Here is an 8,066-nt window from a genome sequence, read left to right as displayed (position 1 = left end):
TAATGCATAACGGTGTGCAATTTGACAGGAGAGATAATTTGTAATATTCTCTAGAATACTATGACAACTTTGGTTGACAATAATTAGTAGGAGAAAAATGAGAATCAAGACCTGTCACTTAAAGGTACAAGATCGCAATAATGAATGTAACTGTACTGTATACCTAAAATGTACCAATAAACTCAATGAGGAAAAAAATAGAAAAAAAAATTATTTCCAAATACTGAGCAAACAGGATTTTCAATGTTCCCACCACAAAGAAATGGTGTCTGGGGCGATGGATCGTTACACACTGAGTAGAAGTATTGAAAGTGCACACTGCACCTCTTAAGTCCAATTAGTATGTGTCAGGTATGCATTTAAGAAAGAATCTACTCCAGGTACTATATGTAAATGGAACCATACTTCACACGGTCTTTTGCCTCTCCTGACCTTCAGTTTTGCATCTGCTTATTAAATGGAAACAGCATCTAGGATGAGAAAACATTTGATGTAAGAAAATCACAGTTGTCTGTACAGTTCTTGCTCAAAATACTCGCTTTCCTTTGAATTGATATATCCACTCCGCACCCTCTAGAGGGCAATCAAGAGCTCGCAGAGGAACGAGCTAGATGTCGCGAGACTTCGGTCCGGTGGCGAGAAGCGTGAGAGGAAGGGTTAACTCTCGCGAGAATTCTGCCTTTGGGCCCTCAGGTTGTGCCGGGCTGTAACGCTGACTGTCCAGGGTCCCCTCGGGTCACCGATAGACACGCTCCGAACTGGTAAGAACCGCAGAGCTCGCGGGCCTCCTCCTGCTCAAAGGTCCTCACTCCCTGTCACCCAGGTCCGGAGCCACCTCCTACTGACCTTGAGAGACAGCCTCCCTTTTGGGTCTCCGGGACTCCTCTCCCCGGCCCAGGGCCTGGGCCTGGCCTGTCCCCTCCCTGGATAGTCCAGGTCCTGCAGCGACCTGACTCCTGCCCGCTGTCCGGTCTTGTCCTCTTCCAGATCCCCCATATCCTTAAAGGGTGTGGCCTGGGTGGGGCGTTCTCCTCGCTCGCTCCCCACACTGTCAGCTCTGGGGCCACCACCCTCCTGTCTGCGCTCCTTTCCCAGCTTCCGGAGTGACACTTCCAGGTTTCCAGCCGCTCAAGCAGTGTCCCTGGATCCACAGGGCCTGTTTCCTTCTCCGTTCCCGAACCAAAGAGTCCGGGGGTTGGGGGTTCGCGCTACATCCCGGAAAAAAAAATGTACAATTACATTCTTTTGGATAGACTTAACTTTCTGTCACGCACTTGGTAATTTGGAATATGACCATAGGACCCTTGTGTAAGGATGGGACCAGTAGTCGTTCATTTCTGCACTGAGATCCTAGTGTGACTTCTGAACTGAAAGGTACACCCAAACCTTGGAAAAAGGCTTGGAGGAAGGCAATATCTTACCTGTGGTTAGCAGGTCACCTGATTGCGCTTTTGAGGATTTGCTAGCTTGCAGAGATAAAGAATGTGAGCTCTGGCAGAATAACATTTCTTACATTTTACTTTTCCCCTTTTCCGAGGAGTGTTTCTTCTAAACTTTCTAGAAAAAAAGAAAAAAAAAACCCTTATGTCTTTAAAGCTTTATGCCATTTATGCTTAAATGAATCTCTACAATTCCATTATTCTCTTTGGGTGAACATATTGCAGAGTGGGAAAGCATATTAAGCAATGTAAGGAAAGGAAGACAAGCTTCTCAGAGGAGGCGGAGGGGTCTTATTTTAGAACTACTCAGGACCCCCTACTCTGGGAAACACAGACATCCCATTTTAGTAAATTAGTGCTGATCTCCAGAACCTAGGAAGGGATTGCATGGAACTCTGTGGCTTCTTCTGCTGCATGTACCTGCCTCCATTCCAGAGCCTTGTGATTCTTGATCTCTGTTACATTCCCTCCTGTAGTAAAGTGTTAGTGTAGTGGGAGGCATTCAGAGCCAGTCCCTGCTGCTGCCGCTGTGCTTTTAACTTCTAGTCTTCTTATTTCAAAGAATTCATTTTTCTAAGTGGGTGAGTCAGTGACACAAATTCTCTAGGAAACAAGTTCACCATTGTATTCCTCAGTGACTACACTGTACTTGTCAGCTCAGGTCCTCAAATATTTGTCGAATGAAAGCATTAAACCTTAATACTTAAATGAGTCCATCCAAATACCTAGTGTGGCTGGGGCTTTAGATCCAGACCTGAGATTAAACCTTGGCTCTTCTAGCTGGAAGCTTAACCTTGTTGCACCTCAGGGTGTTGTAAAAATTGGTGATGATAACACCAATTTAGTACTCACCAATGTGAGTACTAAAGGAGATAATGTTTTAAAAGAGAAAAAGCACTGGAACATGATAAAATGGGTGAAATAATGAATTTGTTGGAAATAATTATTGAGTACCTGCTCTACAAGAGTGAACAGAAAGGTCTTAGTTGGTAGAACTTGCTTTCTGATATGCTTTCTGAGGAGGCAGGATCAGAAAATAAATGTTTAAGTGAAATAAATCAGACACACTTGAGTAAATACTGAATGGCTTCTCTGGTGTGAAAAACTAAAAGTGTAAGTAAGGTTCAAGGGGTATAATTGATAGTGTGAAATACGAAGAATAGGTGTAAAGGAGTAGGGGAAGTGGGAAGGGTAGGGGAAAGGAAATAAGGAAAAAGAAAATATGAGAATGAAAAAATGGAAGCAAGGTCTTTGTAAATAGGGAAAGGTGAAGGGAGGGCAGGGGAATAGGGAAACAATATGAACCAAGATACATCATGTAAAGGTTCAAGATCCCAACGATGAATGTAACTGTATTGCTTATCTTAAATGTGCCAATAAACTTAATGGAAAAAAAAAAGAAAAGAAATGGTTTCTCCATGTCAGGTAGTGGTAAGTACCATGGAGAATAAGAAGGTTTATAAAGGAGGAGTGGAGGGAAAGGCCTGGCTGAGAAGATGACCCTGAGCAGAAACCTGCAGGATAAAAAATGTGAGAGGAAGAGAGAGGAACTGGCCTTTCCAGTCCTTTTTTGGGGGAGCAGTCGGGGGACAGAAGGGGAGGAGCAAGCATCAGTCTCCAGATGTCCATAGGAATTCCAGGGAGGGGTGATAGGGACCTACTCAATTGATGAACTATATTAAAGTTTGATCATGCAAACAATGAAAATAGCTAATGGCCATATAGCTCTCACTTTGTGTCAGGCACTATTCTAAGCACTTTGTACATATTAATCATCAATTATTTCCAAAAAAGAAAATAAAGACTTGTCAACACTTGGGATGCACTTAGGACCTGTGACTATTTCCAGGATTATCTTCCACAGCAGGATTACTGTCACCCAATGGGGATTTCGATGTCTCTCCCGTACTAGCTGGCTTGCAGAAGGCCAACCTAAAATGACTCTAAAAAGAAACAAAATAATATATATAATTGGACTCACCCTTGTTTCATGAGACAATAGTAGTTAGATGTCCAAGGCAGTTTTAGTATTTTTCTTGCTACTTTTCAGCCCTTCTAAAATTTCTGTCCAGGGTTTGTTTTGACTTTGTTTTCATTATTGGCACATACATTACTTCAACATAGGCTGTGCACAGTGTGGAGGCCGAGGCTGGACAGGGCCAAGTTGATTACGTGTGCTCTGGCCTGTAGCATTCACTGACAGTTCTGTTTCTCTTGGCTTGTCAGTCAAGGGAGCTGTCCTGTCATCCTTTATAGCTTGGCTTCTTCCACTGTTAAACCACAGCGTTGTAGTTGTCATGTGTCAGCCTCTAGTCAATCCTACAGCTCCTCACATTCTGAGCATGTTGTACATACTCTGAATTAGATTTACTGGCAATTGAACAAAATAATTATTTTAAGGCTTTTTTTTAACTTCTGTCACGAATGACTCATTGAATATCTCTTAGCTTCTTATCCCAAATAATTTTACTTGGCTTGATTGTACAGTGGAATCATAATGTTCCTTTTTGAGACTAGAAATGTTTTGGAGGACACTTAGGGACTTAAGTTCCTCTTATCCAGCATTACCTTGAATACTCTATAAATGTGTCAGTTCTGAGAGTGATGGAGTAAATAATTGACAGACTAGGCCAGAAGGCTTTTGCTTGTTTGCCAGTTTCGTAAGATGCTAAATCCTTTTATATGTGGACAATTACTGCTTTCAAAAGAATGCAATGGCAGGTACATTTTATTTTGCATTATTGCTAGTCCTCAGGCTTTGGAGGAGGGAACATATTCTGTGACTTGTTTGCTTCTGTTCAGAAAATCCATAACACCTTCATACAAAACCAGGGATTAAATTGTATTATTAATGTGATGATAGATAAGTAACATGTTTTCCTATTCTTAACTATCTTATAGCAGGAAGTTCAGGTTTAGGATAGGGCATGACTCCAGTTCTAAAAGCCTCCCAAACTTCTGTTGATGTCATTGTGGTTTTTGTAACACTGCAGCATGTGAGAAATAAAATCTTAAATTGGCTATGAATACAGTAAATATTTCCTTTCTAGTTCTCAAACTTGAAAATTGAGCTGAGCATGTATCTCAGGGCCTATCCTAGGATTATAGTTTCAGTATCAACACCGTTACCAGCTTGGTTTTGTTTGAAAAAAGCAGTAATGGTTGTGCTAAAAACATCTTCCTCTTATGAAAACCCTTGAATTTAATCCATGCCATAGTGGGACATCAAGTTGATTATGTTCATAGCAGAAATATACCATACTTGATTGTGGCCAGTCAGAATTTGCTCATTCATATCATTTATTCAGGGCCAAGCACTGTTAAGTGCTGGGGACATCCTCTGTGCTGACTCAGGAGGGCATGTGAAATGTGAAGGGAATAGATAACGCCAGGGCTTGGAAGCAGACTGGATGTTCAAAGGGTGTTCAAAGCTAAATAAAATAGGTCTTCATCTTCTCTCAGGGTGCTGTTAATCAGACAAGTGATAAGGCAACAGGATTCAGGGGTCACATTGGAAACCTATACAGATTACAGTGGTCCTGGAGGAGGCAGCAGCCAATGGGCCAGAACTGTTTTGGTTTTTTTATAAATAAATTGTGTGTTTTTATTAGTACATGTTTACAGTATATAATGATTATATTTGTCAGGGGGATATTATACCTAACACATCTTAATTATTTTTTTGACTCTTTGCCTCCAGTTCCTCCCTGCTCCCTCCAACTCTTGATCCCCTTCGCCTTTGAAAAAGCTCTATTGCCATATTTTTCTTTGATTCTTTTTTTAATCTCTCTCCCTTATTTCCCACTCTCCTTCCATCTCATTTCCTTTCTCATTTAAAAAAAGATCTCATTCCCTAGTACCTATCCTTTATTTTTAAAGAGGTCTCCCATTTCCTATTATCCTTTATTTTGTTCTGTATTTACATTTTTGGGTTCCTCATATAAAAGAAACCATGTAAAATTTCAGCTTGTGAATCTGATTTATTTCACTTAACATTATGATCTCAAGGTGTATCCATTTATAAATGCCTCAAGTTATCCTTCTTCATGGCAGAGTAGTACTCCATCCTGTATAAATATAAGCATTTCTTGTTTAACAACTGAGTTAACTTGTGACTGTGTCATTAAATAAATTGATCACTAAATGAGGAATTGTATGTAGTACATACATTACAATATTCAGGAAGGCACTGCGCCACTGAGCTATATCTCAGGCCCTGCATTAAAATATTGAGAAGAAAGAAATGGTCAAAGGGAACTCCTACTTGATGCTTTGCTTTTATTTGCATAATTCTTACATGCAGTACTATGGTGTATAACAAAACAAAACTACAGCACTGTACTGTATAGTACAATCAGTGAAAATTACAGTATTGTATAAATAAGATGTACTGTAAAAAAGACATTGAGGCTGTATAAACAAGATGTACAGAACTGTACAAAAAAAAGGAGAAAGGTCGTAAGTCTGAATCCTTAAACAGGTTGTTAAACAAAGGATATCTGTACCACATTTTCGTTATCCATTTGTCTGTTGATGGGCATATAGGGTGTTTCCAAGATTTAGCTATTATGAGTTGTGCTACTATAAACATGGGTATGCATGTATCACTGTAATATAATGACTAACTCTTTTGGGAAGATTCCTAGATGGGGAATGAATTGCTGGGTCAAGTGGAATTTCTATTTTTAGTTTTTTGAGGAATCTCCATATTAATTTCCATAATGGTTGTACTAGTTTACATTCCCACCAACTATAAAAAAGTGTTTCTCCCTACTCCCCCTGCAGCCTCACCCAAATTTGTTTTTGATTGCTTCATGATGGCCATTCCTTCTGGATTAAGATGGTATCTCAGAGTTGTTTTAATTTGCATTCTCTAATGGTGGGCATGTAGAACTTGTTTCGTGTATTTATTGGCCATCTGTACTTCTCCTGAGAAGTGTTTAGTCATTTCAGGTGCCCTTTTTTTTTTTTTTTTTTTTTTTTAACTGATCTAAGGAATAGCAGGCAAAATGTTTTCCTATTCTATGTTTTGTCTCTTCACTCTGTTGGTTGTTTCCTTTGCTGTGCAAATGCTTTTTAAACTGATATGATCTCAGTGTTGATTCTGTGTTTTTTCTTGTGCCATTGGGGTTCTATTTAGAAAATTCTTGTCTATTCTTATGACTTTAAGAGTTTTACCTATTTTATCTTTCAGTAGATTATTTCTGTTCTAAAATTTAGATCTTTGATTCATTTTGATCTCAGTTTAGTACATGGTGCAATGTATGGGTCTAGACTCAATTTTCTGCATGTGGATATCTGGTTTTTCTAGCACCATTTATTAGAGGCGATCTTTCCTCTAGTGTGTGTTTTTGGTCCCTTTCTTGAAGATCAGATAGTTGAACATGTCTGCTTGTTCTGTTCCATTGATACACGTCTTTTTCTGTGCCAGTACCATGCTGTTTTTTCATCACTATAGCTTTGTAACATCAAATCTGGAATTGTGACTCTTCCTGCTGTGCTATTATCACCCAAGATTGCTTTTGCTTTTCTAGCCCAGAACTGTTGAAGGTTAGGCTTTGAAGTGGTGGTGACTTAAACAGTGGACAGTTGGGGAAAAGAAAAGAGGCTGGTATGGCTCGCAGAGAGAGCTGAGAGAGCCATGCTGGGCAAAGTGACCACACTGGACTACGCAGGCAATGCCTTCAAAGAAGGAATTCTTAGTTTACTAGAGCACAGCTGGTATCAGCCAGAGCGGCCCTGCGGTTTTTGACATGTTATATTTTAGTAAGGAATTTATTCTTTCTAGTTATGACAAAGTATAAAGGACCATAAAATTTCAGAAGAGTTGTATGTCGTTTTCTTTGTATGGTCACAAAATGTTATCCAAAGAGTTTTGGAGTTAGAACTGTTTTCTCATTATTTTCGATGAGTGTGTGAATTGGGAAATTAAATACTGTGCTACCACCTGTGGTTGCGCACACCTGTAATCCCATTATCCCAGAGCCTGAGATAGGAGGATCACCTAGAGTTCCAGGCCGTCCTGAACTAGTGAGACTCCACCTTAAATTTTTAAAAGAAACAAACTGCTTCCCAGACAGAGATGCTGCCTCTTCCTTAGGGGTGACGGCCCTTAGTATTCATTCATTCCCCTGTGGCTCGCTCTCTGCCTTTACTAAGCAGACTGAAGGAGTGACGGTATCCTCTAGGTTCCTTCCCCGTCTGCCCTGCAGCACCCTAGAGATTACTGTATCTCGGGATAATTACTAACACGTGCCCAGTAGTCCAAGACCCCCACGGCGTTCCTCTGCCCCCTTCTCAGTGAATAGAGCCTGTCATCCAGGAACGGACACAAGTGTCTGGTTGGCTTCGGCGACGCTACACCGAGTCCGGTCGACCAAGTCGGGCGCAGCTGGGTGGGAGGCACAGTGAGGCTGCGCGTGTGACAGACATGAGGCGCTGAGCACGGGTCAAGGTGCCCTGGCGGTGAGGAACTAGAGCCCAGCTAGGCGGCAGAGGCGCTCCTGAGCCATGCCTACAAGCTGGATGACTCCGTGCAGTGGGCGCAGCTGGAGACCAAAGCGAAGGTGTCCGGGCGCCCCCAGACCCGAAGCAGTGTACTGGCTGGGAGAGGACTTCTGGAGGGGC

The 8,066-nt window shown here is 41.3% G+C and overlaps 1 protein-coding gene across 3 annotated transcripts in view; it reads left to right on the top strand.

Moving 5' to 3' along the window:
* Window positions 1–656: 656 nt before the first annotated feature.
* Window positions 657–8,066, top strand: part of Ncoa4 (nuclear receptor coactivator 4) — a 21,331-nt gene continuing 13,921 nt past the window's right edge. For all 3 annotated transcript variants that reach the window (XM_010622499.2, XM_010622498.2, XM_010622496.2), the window contains exon 1: window positions 657–761. The gene's annotated coding sequence lies outside the window, so the exon portion shown is untranslated. The remainder of the gene's footprint in view (window positions 762–8,066) is intronic.

The sequence above is a fragment of the Fukomys damarensis genome, unplaced genomic scaffold (genome assembly GCF_012274545.1).
Source record: "Fukomys damarensis isolate Sample0158 unplaced genomic scaffold, DMR_v1.0_HiC HiC_scaffold_1, whole genome shotgun sequence".
NCBI lineage: Eukaryota > Metazoa > Chordata > Mammalia > Rodentia > Bathyergidae > Fukomys > Fukomys damarensis.
Note: the sequence above shows the minus strand (reverse complement) of the source record. Positions and strands in the feature narration are given on the sequence as shown.